We start from the raw sequence: 20,244 nt of genomic DNA, 5'->3' as shown, positions 1-20,244 counted from the left end.
CCCATGATTAGGGTGGGGGCTTACCGTTTGGTGCTGAATTTCTTCTTTTCTTTCTTCCTTTCGCCGACACTGCTTTGTCTCAACGGATCTATCTCGCGGGCGAGTCCCCTCGCGGTGATCCTCGGTGCGGTGAGTGCTGCCTGGCCAGGCTCCTTGAGTGCGGCGTTCTATCCCTCACAAGGCTCGAGCCCCACGCTGGGCGCCAGTTGTCCTGGCCCGCAGGACGATCAACCGAAGCTCGAACTCCTGTGAGGGAAGAATGGCATGGGACAAAGAGACGCGAAGAACGACAGCAAGACAAATATTCTGATCAAGCTGCAAAAGTTTATTGAGGAGGCTGGGTATATATACTCTAGAAGGAGAGGGGGTGGCTAGTAGGGACGGTGGTGATCTGGGATTGGTGGCTGCTGTTGCTAGGGCAGAGGGCAGATGTACGGTTAGTACTTTTGGCGCGAACTTTAGGTGCGAACTACTATTACTTCCGTGAAGAAGGCTGATTATAGTTTAGGCTGTTCTTTGTTTCAGCCCTGGCGGCCATGTTGCATGTTTCCAGCATCGCTGAGGGTGGATTTTATACATGCTACCTTAATTGTCCCCAACAAGATGAGAGGTTCTATGTCTGAACACTCTATTCGATTCCATTGGTCAGTATATCTACTTTATGCCAGTACTGTGCTGTTTTGACCACTGTAGCTTCATAATACGCCTTCAAGTCAGGTAGCGTGAGACCTCCAACTTCAATTTTTTTTCTCGGGATACTTTTAGCTATTCGGGGCACCCTGCCCTTCCAGATAAATTTGGTTATTGGTTTTTCTATTTCTGAAAAGTAAGTTGTTGGGATTTTAATTGGTATTGCATTGACTCTGTATATCAATTTAGGTAGAATTGACATCTTAACTGTATTTAGTCTTCCAATCCATGAATACAGTATGCCCTTCCATGTATTTAGGTCTTCTGTGATTTCTTTCAACAGTTTCTTGTAGTTTTCTTTGTATAGGTCTTTTGTCTCTTTACTTAAATTTATTGTTAAATATTTTATTCTTTTGGTTGCAATTGTAAATGGAATTCATTTCTTGATTTCCCCCTCAGATTGTTCATTACTAGTGTATAGAAACACTACAGATTTTTGAGTGTTGATCTTGTAATCTGCCACTTTGCTGTACTTGTTTATTAGCTCTAGTAGTTTTCCTGTGGATTTTTTAGGGGTTTTGACATATAGTATCATATCATCTGCAAACAGTGGGAGTTTTACTTCTTCCTTTCCAGTTTTGATGCCTTGTATTTCTTTTTCTTGTCTAATTGCTCTTGTTAGAACTTCCAACACAATGTTGAATAACAGTGGTGATAGTGGACATCCTTGTCTTGTTCCTGATCTTAGGGGGAAAGTTTTCACTTTTTCCCCATTGAGGATGATGTTAGCTGTGGGTTTTTCATATATTCCCTTTATCATTTTGAGGAAGTTCCCTTCTATTCCTATCTTTTGAAATGTTATCAACAGGAAAGGATGTTGAATTTTGTCAGATGACATTTCTGTATCAATTGAGATGATCATGTGGTTTTTCTGCTTTGATTTGTTGATATGGTGTATTACATTAATTGATTTCCTTATGTTGAACCATCCTTGCATACCTGGGATGAATCCTACTTGGTCGTGATGTATAATTCTTTTAATATGTTGCTGGATTTGATTTGCTAGAATTTTATTGAGGATTTTTGCATCTATATTCATTAGAGAGATTGGTCTATAGTTGTCTTTTTTGTAATATCTTTGTCTGGCTTTGGTATGAGGATGATGTTGGCTTCGTAGAATGAGTTAGGTAGCTTTCCCTCCTCTTCAGTTTTTTTGAAGAATTTGAGCAGAATTGGTACTAATTCTTTCTGGAATGTTTGGTAGAATTCACATGTGAAGCCGTCTGGTTCTGGACTTTTCTTTTTGGGAAGCTTCTTAATGACTGATTCAGTTTCTTTACTTGTGATTGGTTTGCTGAGGTCGTCTGTTTCTTCTCGAGTCAAAGTTAGTTGTTCATGCCTTTCTAGGAAGTTGTCCATTTCATCTACATTGTTGTATCTATTAGCATAAAGTTGTTCATAGTATCCTGTCATTACTTCGTTTCTGTGGGGTCATTGGTTATGTCTCCTCTTCCATTTCTGATCTTATTTATTTGCATCCTCTGTCTTCTTCTTTTTGTCAATCTTGCTAAGGGTCCATCAATCTTATTGATTTTCTCATAGAACCAGCTTCTGGTTTTATTGATTTTCTCAATTGTTTTCCTGTTCTCAATTTCATTTATTTCTGCTCTAATCTTCATTATTTCTTTCCTTTTGCTTGCTTTGGGGTTAGTTTCTTTCTCTAGTTCTTCCAAGTGGACAGTTAATTCCTCGATTTTTGCCCTTTATTCTTTTTTGATATAGGCATTTAGGGCAGTAAATTTCCCTCTTAGCACTGCCATTACTGTGTTCCATAGTTTTGATATGTTGTGTTTTCATTTTCATTTGCCTTGAGATATTTACTGATTTCTCTTGTAATTTCTTCCTTGAACCACTGGTTGTTTAAGAGTGTGTTGTTGAGCTTCCACATATTTGTGAATTTTCTGACACTCTGCCTATTTTTGATATCCAACTTCATTCCTTTATGATCTGAGAAAGTGTTTGTATGATTCAGTCTTTTTAAATTTATTGAGACTTGCTTTGTGACCCAGCATATGGTCTGTCCTTGAGAATGATCCATGAGCACTTCAGAAAAAGGTATATCCTGCTTTTGTTGGGTGTAAATGTTTGTTAAGTCTAGCTCACTTATTGTATTATTCAAATTCTCTGTTTCTTTATTGATCCTCTGTCTAGATTTTCTGTCCATTGATGAGAGTGGTGAATTTAAGTCTCCAACTATTATAGTAGATGTGTCTGTTTCTCTTTTCAGTGTTTGCCACGTGTTTTGGAGCATTCTGGTTCGGTGCATAAATATTTATGATTGCTATGTCTTCACGCTGAATTGCTCCTTTTATTAATATATAATATCCTTCTTTGTCTCTTTTAGCTGTTTTACATTTGAAGTCCGATTTGTTGGATATTACTATAGCTACTCCTGCTCTTTTCTGATTGTTATTTGCATGAAATATCTTTTCCCACCCTTTCACTTTCAACCTATGTTTATCTTTGGGTCTAAGATATGTTTCCTGTAGACAGCATATAGATGGGTCCTGTTTTTTAATCCATTCTGCCAGTCTATGTCTTTTGATTGGGGAGTTTAATCCATTAACATTTAGTGTTAGTACCGTACGGGTAGTACTTTCTTCTGCCATTTTGCCTTTTGGATTTTATATGTCATATCTAATTTTCCTTCTTTTTACCTTTTTACCTTTACTCATAGTCTTCCTTTCTACACTCTTCTCCACACCTCTCTCTTCTGTGTTTTCGTATCCGTCTCTAGTGCTCCCTTTAGTATTTCTTGCAGAGCTGGTCTCTTGGTCACAAATTATCTGAGTGATTTTTTTTTGTCTGAAAATGTTTTAATTTCTCCCTCATTTTTGAAGGACAATTTTGCTGGATATAGAATTCTTGGTTGGCAGTTTTTCTCATTTAGTAATTTAAATATATCATCCCACTCTCTTCTTGACTCCAGGGTTTCTGCTGAGAAATCTACGTATGGTCTTATTGGGCTTCCCTTGTACGTGATGGATTGCTTTTCTCTTGCTGCTTTCAAGATTCTCTCTTTCTTTTTAACCTCTGACATTGTGATTAGTAAGTGTCTTGGAGTACGTCTATTTGGATTTGTTCTCTTTGGTACACTGAACTTCTTGGATCTGTAATTTTAAGTCTTTCATAAGAGTTGGGAAGTTTTCAGTGATAATTTCCTCCATTAGTTTTTCTCCTCCTTTTCCCTTCTCTTCTCATTCTGGGACACCCCCAGCACGTATGTTTGTGCGCTTTGTATTGTCATTCAGTTCCCTGAGTCCCTGCTCATATTTTTCCTTTTTTTCCCTATATTTTGTTTTTTTCTAGGATTTCAGATGTTCCGTCCTCCAGTTCACTAATCCTATCTTCTGCCTCTCTAAATCTACCATTGTAGGTTTCCATTGTCTTTTTCATTTCTTCTACTGTGCCTTTCATTCCCATAAGTTCTGTCATTTGTTTTTTCATACTTTCCATTTCTTCTTTTTGTTCATTCCTTGCCTTCTTTATATCCTCCCTCAACTTATTGATTTGGTTTTTGATGAGGTTTTCCATGTCTGTTCGTATATTCTGAATTAATTGTTTCAACTCTTGTATCTCATTTGAATTGTTGGTTTGTTCCTTTGACTGGGCCATATCTTTGATTTTCCTAGTGTGATTTTTTATTTTTTGCTGGCATCTAGGCATTTAATTATCTTAATTAGTTTATTTTGGAGATTGCTTTCACTTCTTTTACCTAGTATTTTCTTGCTGGATGAATTTGTTGTCTACCTGTTGTTTGACCTTCAGTTCAGCTTTTTCTGGACCTCTAGCTTAGGTTTTGTGTAACTGAGGAGAATTTTTCAGTTCTTGTTTTCTTGTTTCTTGCCCTGCCTGTATGGTGCCTTTTTCCCCCCACCCTTAAGAGGCGTCTACTTAGGTATTATAGTTCCCAGCTATATTTTCTCAGACCAAACTGGCCTCCTATCAGGAGGAAAGAGTCACCTGTGTCAGTTTTCCCTGAGGGTGAGACCCAGCAGGTTGAAAGACTTTCCTGTGAAGTCTCTGGACTCTGTTTTTCTTATCCTGCCCAGTATGTGGCGCTTGTCTGCCTGCAGGTCCCACCAGCATAAGGTGATGCGGCACCTTTAACTTTGGCAGACTCTCCCTGCTGGGGGCATGGTGGAGACAGAGGAGAGGTTGTAGGTTGATTTTAATGGCTTCAAATTACGAAGCTTTGGTGTCTGAGTTCCTTAAGGGAGGGATTCCACCTGAGTTAGGCTCCACCCTTCCCTTTGGGAAGGCACAGGTTCCAGACAAGCCCTCAAATGAGCTTGTTTCTGCCTATGCCTGGGGCAGTTGCAGCCTGAGAAGCCCTGCTGCTTTATCCAAAGGCTAGTCAAGCCTCTGTAGAAACACAGCCACAAAAACCTCTGTTTCTTTTTCTTTTTTTTTCTTTTTCCACCAGACCTGCCCCCTTGGCACTTGGGCAAAAATGAGGGACCTCTGCTTTGACCAGGTTCACCTGAGCTGGAAGCCTGTTTTTATTTGTCAGAATTTGTTAATCAATTCCATAATTGCCATTTAGTTGGGCTCAGCCCCTGCTGTTGGTAAAATCCCTTCTCCCCTCTGGGAAGCAACCTGTTGGGGGGGCGGCGCTGGCCGCCGCGGCTTGGGGAATTCATGGTTCTCAGCGGGCTCGCAGCCAGTCCAGCTGGTCCAGACTGGGGTACACTGTGTGTCCGGTCACTGATGTGGCCCAGGAGCTGTTCTGTACTGTTCCTTGTTATTTAGTAGCTGTTCTGGAGGATGAACTAAATCATGCACATTGCTAAGCCGCCATCTTGGTCCCCAGACTCTCTGCATAGATTTTCATCTGGCCTGCCCTCAGTTTCTTCAGGCCTGGAAAGAGGATGGTGACAGCCCAACGCCTGACTTGCAGTGAGCACATGATAGATGTTAGCTGTGATGATCTTCTCTAGCCCCTTATGATGGCAGGACGCTCCTGCACATCTCCTGGCTGGGGATGGAATCACAGGGCCAAGAAGTACAGAATCTTGGAGACCTGAAGCTGAGGTTTTTTGTTTTATTTTGTTTTCCTGAAGGGGCTCAGTCTTCTCATCTGTTAATGGGGATTGCTTACTTTTTCCTCATAGTATTCCTGTATTCCTGCTTTGTGCCAGGCCCTGTTGTAGGCACTAGGGAAATGCAAGTGAACAAAAGAGATCAGTCCTCATGAATTTACATCCTAGCCTGAGAGACCGATTTAATGTGAATCTCAGGTATACTATCCGGTGGTGATAGGTGTTCTGAAGAAAACAGAAATGAGGTTAAGGAGACAACAAGTAAAGGGTGGGGTGGGGGTGGGGTGCTGCTGTTTAGATAGGGCCAGCAAGTAAGGCCTCTAGAAGTAGATCTGAAATAAGTAAAGGAGCAGCCAAGTGTAAGAGCATTCCTGTCAAGGGAATGGCATGTGCAGAAGGCCTGAGTGGGAGCAGGGGGCATGCCTGGACTGCACAGGAAATGGTATGGAGCCAGTGGCCCACTGCACAGTGTGTGGTGGTGGTACAGAAGTCTCACAGAGGGTGGACCAGAGTTGGCCTTTACTCTGAGGGAGGCAGGGTCTCTGAGCAGAGGAGAGTCATGGCTTAATATGTCTCAGCAGAGGCCCTTCAGCTGCCACATTCTCAAGAATGGACTAGAGAGGGCAAGGGTGGCATCAGGGAGCTCAGTGAGGAGGCTGCTGTGTGGTCCGTGGAGCAGAGATACTGGCTGGGGGTGAAGTGGGGGAAGGGCCAGCTAGGTGATTGGACTTGATATATGGATACTCTTGGGGGTTTCTCTGAGATCCCACACAGACAGCCTGGCAGTCAGTCAGCTCAGCAATGGGGGCTGCTGCTCCTAGGTTATATCCTAGGTTAGAGTGACCTGTACGTGCCACCCCCTTCCAAGGGTTCAGGTATGAGGGGCATGTACTTAGAAACATGCTCCTGACTCTCAGTGTCTTTTTTTAAAATAACTTATTGAGATATAATTCATGTTTTATACAATTCACCCATTTAAAGTGCACAATTCAATAGCTTTTACATTTGTGCAGTCATCATTACAATCAATTTTAGAACATTTTAACGAGAAATCCTGTACCCATTAGCAGTCATTCCCCATCTCCCCAATCTTAGGCAGTCACCACTCTGTTTTCTGTCTCTGTGGATTTGCCTGCTCTGGACTGTTCTTATAAATGGAGTCATATGATATGTGGTCTTTGTGTCTGGCTTCTTCCATTTAACATCCTGTTTTCAAGGTACATCCATATTGTAGCATGTTGCAGTGCTCCATTCATTTTTTTTTTTTTGCATGGGCAGGCACTGGGAGAAGAACCCAGGTCTCTGGCATGGCAGGTGACAATTCTGCCCACTGAGCCACCGTAGCCTGCCCTCCATTCGTTTTTATAGCTGAATGATATTCTGTTGTATGGATAGACCAGATATTGTTATTCATTCATCTGTTGATAGACATTTGGGTTGCTTACTCTCTTTTGACTGTTAGGAATAATGCTACTGAGAAGAATTGTATATTCTCATTTCTTTTTTTAGATGAGCTGCCTATTTCCCAAGGTGGCTGCACCATTTTACATTCCAGTTAGCAGTGCGTGAAGATTCTGGTTTTTACACATCAAATACTTGTTACTGTCTGTGTTTTGCTTAAAAGTCTTGCACTTCCCGTGGGAGTGAAGTGGTTCTCGTGGTTTTGATTTGCATTTCCTTGGTGGCTCATTACAGTGCGCATCTTTTCCTATGCTTAGTCAGTGGTGGTATCTTAGAATTGGTCCCACATCTGCCTCTGAAGACGTGGCTCTGGGATGTGGTAGGTGATGAGCTTTGGGGTGACACTGTAGGCTTTGGTGTTAGGGTGATTCCACCCTCATGGAAGGAGTTGAGGAGTGTTCCCTCCTCTAGTTTTTTGAAGACTTTGAGCAGTATGGGAGTTCATTCTTGCATTTGGTAAAATTCACCAGTGATGCCATCTGGTCCTGGGTTTTCTTTGTTGGAAAGTTTTTGATGACTGTTTCAACCTCTTTACTTGTTATTGGTTGGTTGAGATCTGTTATATCTTGAGTCAGTGTAGGTAGTGTGTGTGCTTCTAGTGATTTGTCCACTTCATCTGTGTTACCTAATTTGCTGGCATTCAGTTATTCATAGTCTCCTCTTATGATCCTTTTTATTTCTATGATTTGGTATTAATGTCCCCCCATTCCTTTCTGGTAGTTATTTGTGTCTTCTCTTTTTTTTTTCTCTCTGACAATTTAGTTAAAGGTTTTGGTCTTTTCAGGGAACCAACTTTTGGTTTTGTTTATTATCTATTTCATTTGTTTTTACTCAAATCTTTGCTATTTCCTTTCTTCTGCCTGCTTTGGGTTTAGTTTGCTCCTTTTCTAATTCCTCCAGGTGTTTTGTTAGGGCTCTGATTTGAGCTCTTTCTTTTTTACTAATGTAAGCATTTTATTTAGTCATGTTATTTTCCCTCTGGGGCCTGCCTTCGTTATATTCCGTAAGTTTTGGTATGTAATGTTCTTACATTTCCTTTGTGATTTAAAAAAAAATTTTAATGTCCCTTTTATTTTAATCCTTAAAATTTCTTTTCTTTTTTTTTATTAGAGAAGTTGTAGGTTAGCAGAAAGATCTTAGAAAATATATGGAGTTCCCGTATACTTGCCCCTATTTTTAGCATTTTGCAATAGTGTGGTACTTTTGTTGCAAATAAAGAGAAAATATTATTCTAATTTTACTATTAACTGTAGTTTGTAGTTTATATTAACGTTCACTCTGTTGTATAGTCCAATGTTTTTTTATGTTAATTTTTGTTCTGGCAACATATATACCATCTAAAATTTCCCCTTTTAACACATTCAGATATATAATTTAGTTTCATTGATTAAATTTGCGATGCTGTGTGTTTTAGTTTGCCAGTTGCCAGAATGCAATATACCAGAAACAGAATGGCTTTTAAAAAGGGGAATTTAATAAGTTGCTAGTTTACAGTTCTAAGGTTGAGAAAATGTCCCAATTACAACAAGTCTATAGAAATGTCCAATCAAAGGCATCCAGGGAAAGATACCTTGGTTCAACAAGGCCGATGAATTTCAGGGTTTCTCTTTCAAGTGAGAAGGCACATGGTGAACAACACAGTCACAGTTTCTCTCTCATCTGGAAAGGCACATGGTAAACACTGTCAGGGTTCCTCTCTTATCTGGATAGGCACATGGTAAACACAGTCAGGGTTCCTCTCTCATCTGGAAGGGCACATGGCGAACACGGTGTCATCTGCTAGCTTCTTCTCCTGGCTTCCTGTTTCATGAAGCTCCCCAGGAGACATTTTCCTTCTTCATCTCCAAAGATTGCTGGCTGGTGGACTCTGCTCTTGTGGCTATGTCATTCTGCTTTGCTCTCTCTGAATCTCTCATTCTCCAAAATGTTTCCTCTTTTATAGGACTTCAAGAACTAATCGAGATCCACCCAAATGGGTAGAGACACGCCTCCAGCTAATCCAGTTTAAGAGCCACTCTTGATTAACTCTCATCTCCATGGAGATGATCTGATTACAGTTTCAAACGTACAGTATTGAATAGGGATCATTCTGACTTTACGAAATGGGATTTAGATTAAAACATGGCTTTTCTAGGGGACATACATCCTTTCAAACCAGCACACTGTGTTATCACCACCATACCAAACCTTTTCCATCACCCCACATAGAAACTCTGCATCAGTTAAGAATTAACTTGCCATTCCCTACCCTCACCCTAGCCCCTGATAGCTTGTGTTCTAGTTCCTGATTCGATGAGTTTGCTTATTCTAATTATTTTTTAATCAGTGAGGTCATACAATATTTGTCCTTTTGTGTCTGGCTTATTTCACTCAATGTGATGACTTCACGATTCTTCCATATTGTTCCTCATGGCTGCATACTCTTCCATTGTATGGATAGATCACATTTTGTTTATCCATTTGTCTGTTGGTGGACACTTGGGTGGCTTCCACTTTTTAGCAGTTGTGAATAATTGTGTTCCTATTGTGAATAGGAACATTGGTGTGCAAATATTTGTTCAAGTCTGCTTTCAGTTCTTTCAATCCCAGAAGTGGGATTGCTGGGTAGTTCTAAACTTTCTGAGGAACAGACAAACTGTTTTCCACAACAGCTCTACTGTTTTATGTTCCCACCAATAATGAACAAATGTTCCTATTTCTCAGCATCCTCTCCAACACTTGTTATTTTTTTTTTAAATGGTAACCATTCTAGTGGGTATGAAATGGTATTACCTTGTGGTTTCAATTTACATTTCCCTAGTGGCTAGTGATGTTAAGCATCTTTTCATGCATTTTATGGCCATTTGTGTATTTTCTTTGGAGAAGTGTCTATTAAATTCTTTTGCTCTTTTTAAAGTTGTCTGTTTGTAGATGAATTGTTGGATTTCTTTATAAGTTCTGGGTAGTAAACCCTTGTCAGATATGTGGTTTCCCAAAATTTGCTTCCATTCTGCAAGGCATCTTTTTACTTTCATGATGAAGTCCTTTGATGCACAGAATTTTTAAATTTTGATGTGTTCCATTTATCTAATTTGTCTTTTGCTGCTCATGCTTTGAATGTAAAGTCTAAAAAACCATCTCCAGACCTAAGGCCCTGAAGATGCTTCCCTAAATTTTTTTCTAGGAGTTTTATAGTCCTGGTTCTTATATTTAAGTTTTTGATCATTTTGAGCTTATTTTTGTGTATGATGTGAGTTTCTCTTGCTTGTGGACATCCAGTTTTCCCAGCCCCATTTGTTGAAAAAACAATTGAGTGTCCTTGGCACCCTTGTCACAATCTATTGGCAATAGATATGAGGGTCTGTGTGTGAACTCCTACTCCAGTTCCATTGGTCTTTAAGTCTGTCTTTGTTTCAGGATCTTGTTGTTAGAACCACTAGCTTTGTATAAGTTTTAAAATCAGGAAGTGTGAGTCTTCCAACTCTGTTCTTTTTTTTTTCTTCAGATGTTTTGGCTATTCACGGTCCTTCAGTCTTCAATATAAATTTAATGATTGGTTTTTCTATTTCTGCAAAGAAGGCTGTTGGAATTTTGATTGAAATTGCATTGACTCTCAATTACTTTGGGTAGAATTGACTTAAAATTGACTTAAAAATATTTAGTCTTCTAATACATGAGTACGGAATGTTCTTCCAATTATTTAGGTGTCTTTGATTTCATTTAGCGATATTTTGAAGTTTTCTGTGCGTAACTCCTTTACATCCCTGGTTAAATTATTCTCAGATATTTGATTCTTTTGGTTGCTGTTGTAAATAGAATTTTGTTCTGAATTTCCTCCTCAGATTTGTTCATTACTGGTGTACACCAAGAGCACTGATTCTTGAGTAATGCTTGTATACCCATTGTATTAGTTAGGATTCTCTAGAGAAACAGAATCAATAGAAAACACTCGCAAATGTAAAATTTATAAAAGCATGTCACATATCCGTGGAAATGCAGAGTCCAAAGTCCGCAGGGCAGGCTGTGAAGCTGATGATTTTTTTTTTTTTTGAAGACAAGCTGTGAGTTTTAATTAGGGGCCACCAACAGGAGAATAATTCTCTGCAGTGGCGGCTGGTTGGGAAATGTAATTCTGTACTCTGCCCAGAATGGAGAGAGAGGGGTAGTCCGGGGGTAGGGGGTAGGGGCTTATAAGGTTCGGAGTCCTGGGAGACTTGATTAGAGAAGGGGAGTCTTTGCCTTTTAATGTCTGTCTGGGTCATGTAGGGGGCTGTATGACTTGGAGGAGGGGGTGGGGCCTGAACCCTGAGTCCTTATACACAGAAGCAACATTTTCCTGCTTTAATTGATCCAGAAGAATGGCAAGACCAGCTCTTGTGCAAAAGGGTGATGTCTATAAATGCCTTCACCATCAGACTAAAGGCCATCCAAATTGAAGGAAACTGAAATGCCAGAAGCTGATGATTCTTTTGGAGGTTCTGGACAAACTCCACAGAAGAGGCTTGCTAGCCAAAGCAGGAAGAGAGCCTGTCTCTTCTAAATCCTCCTTAAAAGGCTTCCAATGATTAAATTAAGTATCACTAATTGCAGAAGGCACTCCCCTTGGCTGATTACAAATGGAATCAGCTGTGGATGCAGCTGATGTGATCATGATTGAATTCTATGGAATGTCCTCATCACAACAGACAGGCCAGCACTTGCCCAACCAGACAGACAGGTACCACCACTTGGCCAAATTGACACATGAACCTGACCATGACACCTACCATATTGCTAAATTCACTTATTAGCTCTAGTGACTTTGTGGTTTTTCTGTATGTAGGATCTTGTCTGCAAATAGGGAAGCTTTTCTTCTTCTTTTTCAGTTTAGATACCTTTTATTTCTTTTTCTTGCCTAATTGCTCAGGCTAGACCTTGAAGTACAGTATTGAATAACAGTAGTGACAGTGGGCATCCTTGTCTTGTTCCCATTCTTAGAGAAAAAGCTTTCAGTCTTTTGCCATTGAGTATGATGTTAGCTATGGATTTTTGTTTGTTTTTTAAATGCTCTTCATCAGGTTGAGGAAGTTTCCTTTTACTCCTAGTTTTCTAGGTGTTTTTATCAAGAAGAGATGCTAGATTTTGTCAAATGCCTTTTCTGCGTCAATTGAAATGATCATGCATTTTCCGCCCTTTGTTCTATTGATGTGCTCCATTGTGTTAATTGATTTGAACCATCCTTGTGTGCCTGGGATAAATTCCACTTGATCACAATGTATACTTCTTTTAATGTACTGTTGGATTCGGTTTTGTTGAGGACTTTTGCATCTTTATTCGTAAGGGATATTGGCCTGTAATTTTCTTTTCTTGTGGTATCTTTAGCTGGCTTTGATGTTAGGGTGAAATTGGCCTCATAAAATGTGTTGGTAAATATTCTCTCCTCAGTATTGATGTTAATTCTTCTTGGAATGTTTGTTAAAATTTACCAGTGAAGCCATCTGATCCTAGGTTTTTTTGTAGGAAAGTTTTTGATGACTGATTCAGTCTCTTGTTATTTGTCTGTTGAGATCTTTTTAATTTCCTATAGAGTCAGTGTAGGTAGTTTGTGTTCTTTGAGGACTTTGTCCATTTTGTCTAGGTTATCTAATTTATTGGTGTACAGTTGTTCATAGTATCTTCTCATAGTTCTTTTTATTTCTATGGGGTTTAGTAGTAATGTCCTGCATTTCATTTCTAATTTTAGTTATTTGTGTCTCCTCTGTTTTCTCCTTGTCAGTCTATCTGTTTGTTGGTTTTTGTTTGTTTGTTTGTTGGTTTTATCGATCTTTTCAAAGAACCAATTTTTTGCTTTTTGATTGTTTTTTTTTTTTTTGTTCTCTAGTTCATTTATCTCTGCTCTATTTATTTCCTTCCTTCTGCTTGCTTTGGGTTTAGTTTGCAAAACTAAATATTGCAAAATATTGCAAAAACAAATATAATTGTTTTTCTATATCGTGCAGTTGTGAGGTTAGGTCTCTGATTTGAGATCTTTCTTCTTTTTTAATGTCATCATTTAGAGTGATGAATTTTCCTCTCAGTGCTGTCTTTGCTGTGTCCTGTAAATTTTGGTGTGTTGTTTCATTTTCATTGGCCTCAAGATATTTCCTAATTTCCCTTGTGATTTCTTCTTTGGCCCATTGGTTGCTTAAGAGTGTGCTGTTTAATTTGCACTCATTTGTGAATTTTACAGTTCTTCCTGTTATTGATTTCTAGCTTTATTCTGTTGTAGTCAGAGAAGATGCTTTGTATAATTTCAGTCTTTTAAAATGTATTTAGACCTTGTTTGTGACCCAACATGGTATTAGGATGCTACATCATGCTCCAGGAGTGCATGAACCATATGCACTTGAGAAGAATGTGCATTCTGCTGTTCAGGGGTGCAGTGTTCTGTATATACCTGTTAGGTCTAGCTCATTCTTCATAGTGTTCAAGTTCTCCATTTCCTTATTGATTTTCTGTCTAGACATTTTATCCATTGATGAAAGTGGTGTGTTTAAATCCCTAATAATTATTATAGAGATGTCTGTTTCACCCTTCAGTTTTGCTAATGTTGTCTCATGTATTTTAGGGCACTGTGTCTGGTGCATAAATATTTAAATTGCTATTTCTTCTTTGTGGATTGATCCTTTTATTAATGTATTTTGTCCTTTTTTGTCTCTCATAACAGCCTTAGACTTAAAGACGATATTGTCTGATATTAGTACAACTGCCCTGGCTCTCTTTTGGCTATATTTGCATGGAATATTTTTTTCTGTCCTATCACTTTCGAACTGTATGTGTTTTTGTGTCCAAAGTGTGTCTCTCATAGATAACATATAGTTGAATTGTGCTTTTTTATCCATTCCATTCATCTGTGTCTGTCTTTTGATTGGGAGTTAAATCCATTTGCATCCTATGTAATTACTTACATAGGCAGGACTTAATTCAGCCATTTTGTCCTTTGTTTTTTATTTGTCTTGTATCTCTCTTTTCCTTTATTGCAGCCTTCTTCTGTGTATAGTTGAACCTTAGTGATGTAACTAATTGATCGTTTTCTCATTTCCATTTCTGTATGTAGTTACCATGGGGGCTTATATATATGTTTTTTTCAATTTTTTAATTAATTTTTTTTAATTACCAAAAAACACCAGACGCAAACATTCGTAACTTTTGATCGTTCTGTTCTGCATATATAATCAGTAATTCACAATATCATCACTTAGTTGCATATTCATCATCATGATCATTTCTTGGAACATTTGCATCTATTCAGAAGAAGAAATAAAAAGAAAACAGAAAAAAATTCATACATACCATTACCCCCACCCCTCCCCCTCACTGATCACCAGCATTTCACTCTAAATTTCTTTTAACATTTGTTCCCCGTATTATTCATCTTTATTCCGCATGTTTTACTCGTCTGTTGATAAGGTAGATAAAAGGAGCATCAGACACAAGGTTTTCACAATCACACAGTCACATTGTGAAAGCTATATCATTATACAATCATCTTCAAGAAACATGGCTACTGGAACACAGCTCTACATTTTCAGGCAGTTTCCTCCAGCCTCTCCGCTACATCTTGAATAACAAGGTGATATCTACTTAATGCATAAGAATAACCTCCAGGATAACCTCTCGACTCTGTTTGGAATCTCTCAGCCATTGACACTTTGTCTCATTTCACTCTCCCCCCTTTTGGTCGAGAAGGTTTTCTTAATTCCTTGATGCTGAGTCTCAGCTCATTCTAGGGTTTTTCTCAATCCCTTGATGCTGAGTCTCAGGTCATTCCAGGATTTCTGTCCCACGTTGCCAGGAAGGTCCACACCCCCAGGAGTCATGTCCCATGTAGACAGGGAGAGGGTGGTGAGTTTGCTTGCCATGGAGCTTATATTAAGCAACCTAAGTCTGTAACCTACTAGTTTGAAAAGATACCAACTTAACTTCAGTAGCATACACAGTCTGTGCTTCTATATGCCTCTTTTTTCCCTCTTTATGATGTTTTTGTCACCCATTATCTCTTCATAGTTTGTGCATCCATTACAAATAAATATGATGATCTTGTTTATTTCAAATCTTGTGGGAAGTAGAGAGTAAAGTTATATACTGAGGATCCAATATTACTGGGTTTTGCATTTATACATTTAATTACCTTTACCAGAGATCTTCACTTCTTTATGTTGCTCCAAGTCACTCTCCCCTGCCCTTTCCTTTCAATCTGAAGAACTTCCTTTAGCATTTCTTGAAGGGCTGCTCTTTTTGGTGAATAACTCTATTTTTGTTTACCTATAAATGTCTTAATCTCTCCCTCATTTTTTTAGCTTGTTTGTTTAGGAAGTACATGGGCCAGGAATCGAACCTGGTTCTCCCGCATGGTAGGTGATCATTCTACCACTGAACTACCCATGCACCTTCCCTCATTTTTTTTTGTCTTTTTTTTTTTATTAATTAAAGAAAAAAAAAATTAACACAACATTTAGAAATCATTACATTCTACATATGCAATCAGTAATTCTTAACATCATCACATAGATGCATGATCATCATTTCTTAGTACATTTGCATCAATTTAGGAAAAGAACTAGCAAAACAACAGAAAAAGATATAGAATGTTAATATAGAGAAAAAAATAAAAATAACAATAAAAAAAGAAAAGGAAAAAGAAAAAAAACAAAAAACACAAACAAACAAACAAAAAAAACTATAGCTCAGATGCAGCTTCATTCAGTGTTTTAACATAATTACATTACAATTAGGTATTATTGTGCTGTCCATTTTTGAGTTTTTGTATCTAGTCCTGTTGCACAGTCTGTATCCCTTCAGCTCCAATTACCCATTATCTTACCGTGTTTCTAACTCCTGCTGGTCTCTGTTACGAATGACATATTCCAAGTTTATTCTCGAATGTCGGTTCACATCAGTGGGACCATACAGTATTTGTCCTTTAGTTTTTGGCTAGACTCACTCAGCATAATGTTCTCTAGGTCCATCCATGTTATTACATGCTTCATAAGTTTATTCTGTCTTAAAGCTGCATAATATTCAATCGTATGTTTATACCACAGTTTGTTTAGCCACTCCTCTGTTGTTGGACATTTTGGCTGTTTCCATCTCTTTGCAATTGTAAATAACGCTGCTATAAACATTGGTGTGCACATGTCCATTTGTGTCTTTGCCCTTAAGTCCTTTGAGTAGATACCTAGCAATGGTATTGCTGGGTCGTATGGCAATTCTATATTCAGCTTTTTGAGGAACCGCCGAACTGCCTTCTACAGTGGTTGCACCATTTGACATTCCCACCAACAGTGGATAAGTGTGCCTCTTCCTCCGCATCCTCTCCAGCACTTGTCATTTTCTGTTTTGTTGATAATGGCCATTCTGGTGGGTGTGAGATGATATCTCATTGTGGTTTTGATTTGCATTTCTCTAATGGCCAGGGACATTGAGCATCTCTTCATGTGCCTTTTGTCCATTTGTATTTCCTCTTCTGAGAGGTGTCTGTTCAAGTCTTTTTCCCATTTTGTAATTGGGTTGGCTGTGTTTTTGTTGTTGAGTTGAACAATCTCTTTATAAATTCTGGATACTAGACCTTTATCTGATATGTCGTTTCCAAATATTGTTTCCCATTGTGTAGGCTGTCTTTCTACTTTCTTGATGAAGTTCTTTGATGCACAAAAGTGTTTAATTTTGAGGAGCTCCCATTTATTTATTTCTTTCTTCAGTGCTCTTGCTTTAGGTTTAAGGTCCATAAAAATGCCTCCAATTGTAAGTTTCATAAGATATCTCCCTACATTTTCCTCTAACTGTTTTATGGTCTTAGACCTAATGTTTAGATCTTTGATCCATTTTGAGTTAACTTTTGTATAGGGTGTGAGATATGGGTCTTCTTTCTTTCTTTTACATATGGATATCCAGTTCTCTAGGCACCATTTATTGAAGAGGCTGTTCTGTCTCAGGTGAGTTGGCTTGACTGCCTTATCAAAGATCAAATGTCCATAGATGAGAGGGTCTATATCTGAGCACTCTATTCGATTCCATTGGTCGATATATCTATCTTTATGCCAATACCATGCTGTTTTGACCACCGTGGCTTCATAATATGCCTTAAAGTCCGACAGCGTGAGACCTCCAGCTTCGTTTTTTTTCCTCAAGATGTTTTTAGCAATTCGGCGCACCCTGCCCTTCCAGATAAATTTGCTTATTGGTTTTTCTATTTCTGAAAAATAAGTTGTTGGGATTTTGATTGGTATTGCATTGAATCTGTAAATCAATTTAGGTAGGATTGACATCTTAACTCTATTTAGTCTTCCAATCCATGAACACGGTATGCCCTTCCATCTATTTAGGTCTTCTGTGATTTCTTTTAGCAGTTTTTTGTAGCTTTCTTTGTATAGGTTTTTTGTCTCTTTAGTTAAATTTATTCCTAGGTACTTTATTCTTTTAGTTGCAATTGTAAATGGGATTCGTTTCTCGATCTCCCCCTCAGCTTGTTCATTGCTAGTGTATAGAAATGCTACAGATTTTTTAATGTTGATCTTGTAACCTGCTACCTTGCTGTACTCATTTATTAGCTCTAGTAGTTTTGTTGTGGATTTTTCTGGGTTTTCGACGTATAGTATCATATCGTCTGCAAACAGTGATAGTTTTACTTCTTCCTTTCCAATTTGGTGCCTTGTATTTCTTTTTCTTGTCTAATTGCTCTGGCTAGAACCTCCAACACGATGTTGAATAGTGGTGATAATGGACATCCTTGTCTTGTTCCTGATCTTAGGGGGAAAGTTTTCAATTTTTCCCCATTGAGGATGATATAGCTGTGGGTTTTTCATATATTCCCTCTATCATTTTAAGGAAGTTCCCTAGTATTCCTATCTTTTGAAGTGTTTTCAACATTAAAGGATGTTGAATCTTGTCAAATGCCTTCTCTGCAGCAATTGAGATGATCATGTGATTTTTCTGCTTTGATTTGTTGATATGGTGTATTACATTAATTGATTTTCTTATGTTGAACCATCCTTGCATACCTGGGATGAATCCTACTTGGTCATGATGTATAATTCTTTTAATGTGTTGTTGGATTCGATTTGCTAGAATTTTGTTGAGGATTTTTGCATCTATATTTATTAGAGAGATTGGTCTGTAGTTTTCTTTTTTTGTAATATCTTTGCCTGGTTTTGGTATGAGGGTGATGTTGGCTTCATAGAATGAATTAGGTAGTTTTTCCTCCACTTCAATTTTTTTGAAGAGTTTGAGAAGAGTTGTTACTAATTTTTTCTGGAATGTTTGATAGAATTCACATGTGAAGCCGTCTGGTCCTGGACTTTTCTTTTTAGGAAGCTTTTGAATGACTGATTCAGTTTCTTTACTTGTGATTGGTTTGTTGAGGTCATCTATTTCTTCTTGAGTCAAAGTTGTTTGTTCATGTCTTTCCAGGAACCCGTCCATTTCATCTAAATTGTTGTATTTATTAGCGTAAAGTTGTTCATAGTATCCTGTTATTACGTCCTTTATTTCTGTGAGGTCAGTGGTTATGTCTCCTCTTCCATTTCTGATCTTATTTATTTGCATCCTCTCTCTTCTTTTTGTCAATCTTGCTAAGGGCCCATCAATCTTATTGATTTTCTCATAGAACCAACTTCTGGTCTTATTGATTTTCTCTGTTGTTTTCATGTTTTCAATTTCATTTATTTCTGCTCTAATCTTTGTTATTTCTTTCCTTTTGCTTGCTTTGGGGTTAGTTTGCTGTTCTTTCTCCAGTTCTTCCAAGTGGACAGTTAATTCCTGAATTTTTGCCTTTTCTTCTTTTCTGATATAGGCATTTAGGGCAATAAATTTCTCTCTTAGCACTGCCTTTGCTGCGTCCCCTAGGTTTTGATATGTTGTGTTTTCGTTTTCATTCGCCTCGAGATATTTACTAATTTCTCTTGCAATTTCTTCCTTGACCCACTGGTTGTTTAAGAGTGTGTTGTTGAGCCTCCACGTATTTGTGAATTTTCTGGCACTCTGCCTATTATTGATTTCCAACTTCATTCCTTTATGATCCGAGAAAGTGTTGTGTATGATTTCAATCTTTTAAATTTGTTAAGACTTGCTTTGTGACCCAGCATGTGGTCTGTCTTTGAGAATGATCCATGAGCACTTGAGAAAAAGGTGTATCCTGCTGTTGTGGGATGTAATGTCCTATAAATGTCTGTTAAGTCTAGCTCATTTATAGTAATATTCAAATTCTCTATTTCTTTATTGATCCTCTGTCTAGATGTTCTGTCCATTGATGAGAGTGGTGAATTGAAGTCTCCAACTATTATGGTATATGTGTCTATTTTCCTTTTCAGTGTTTGCAGTGTATTCCTCACGTATTTTGGGGCATTCTAGTTCGGTGCATAAATATTCATGATTGTTATGTCTTCTTGTTTAATTGTTCCTTTTATTAGTAGATAGTGTCCTTCTTTGTCTCTCTTAACTGTTTTACATTTGAAGTCTAATTTTTTGGATATTAGTATAGCTACTCCTGCTCTTTTCTGGTTGTTATTTGCATGAAATATCTTTTCTCAACCTTTCACTTTCAACCTATGTTTATCTTTGGGTCTAAGATGTGTTTCCTGTAGACAGCATATAGAAGGATCCTGTTTTTTAATCCATTCTGCCCGTCTGTGTCTTTTGATTGGGGAATTCAGTCCATTAACATTTAGTGTTATTACTGTTTGGATAATATTTTCCTCTACCATTTTGCCTTTTGTATTATATATATCCTATCTGATTTTCTTTCTTTCTACACTCTTCTTCATACCTCTCTCTTCTGTCTTTTTGTATCTGACTCTAGTGCTCCCTTTAGTATTTCTTGCAGAGCTGGTCTCTTGGTCACAAATTCTCTCAGTGACTTTTTGCCTGAAAATGTTTTAATTTCTCCCTCATTTTAGAAGGACAGTTTTGCTGGATATGGAAGTCTTGGTTGGCAGTTTTCTCTTTTAGTAATTTAAATGTATCATCCCACTGTCTTCTAGCTTCCATGGTTTCTGCTGAGAAATCTACACATAGTCTTATTGGGTTTCCCTTGTATGTGATGGATTGTTTTTCTCTT

The 20,244-nt window shown here is 38.2% G+C and overlaps 1 protein-coding gene and 1 non-coding gene across 4 annotated transcripts in view; one reads left to right on the top strand and one right to left on the bottom strand.

Annotated features, from left to right (window-relative positions):
- CLASRP (CLK4 associating serine/arginine rich protein) overlaps positions 1–20,244 on the top strand; it is a 50,413-nt gene that overhangs the window by 12,177 nt on the left and 17,992 nt on the right. The gene's annotated exons all lie outside the window — the stretch shown is intronic.
- On the bottom strand, positions 15,508–15,578 carry TRNAG-ACC (transfer RNA glycine (anticodon ACC)). Its single transcript has one exon. It is a non-coding gene; the product is annotated as a tRNA-Gly (tRNA).

Source organism: Tamandua tetradactyla, chromosome 16 (genome assembly GCF_023851605.1).
Source record: "Tamandua tetradactyla isolate mTamTet1 chromosome 16, mTamTet1.pri, whole genome shotgun sequence".
Classification (NCBI taxonomy): Eukaryota; Metazoa; Chordata; class Mammalia; order Pilosa; family Myrmecophagidae; genus Tamandua; species Tamandua tetradactyla.
The sequence above is the reverse complement of the archived record's forward strand: the minus strand, read 5'-3'. Positions and strand labels throughout refer to the sequence as shown.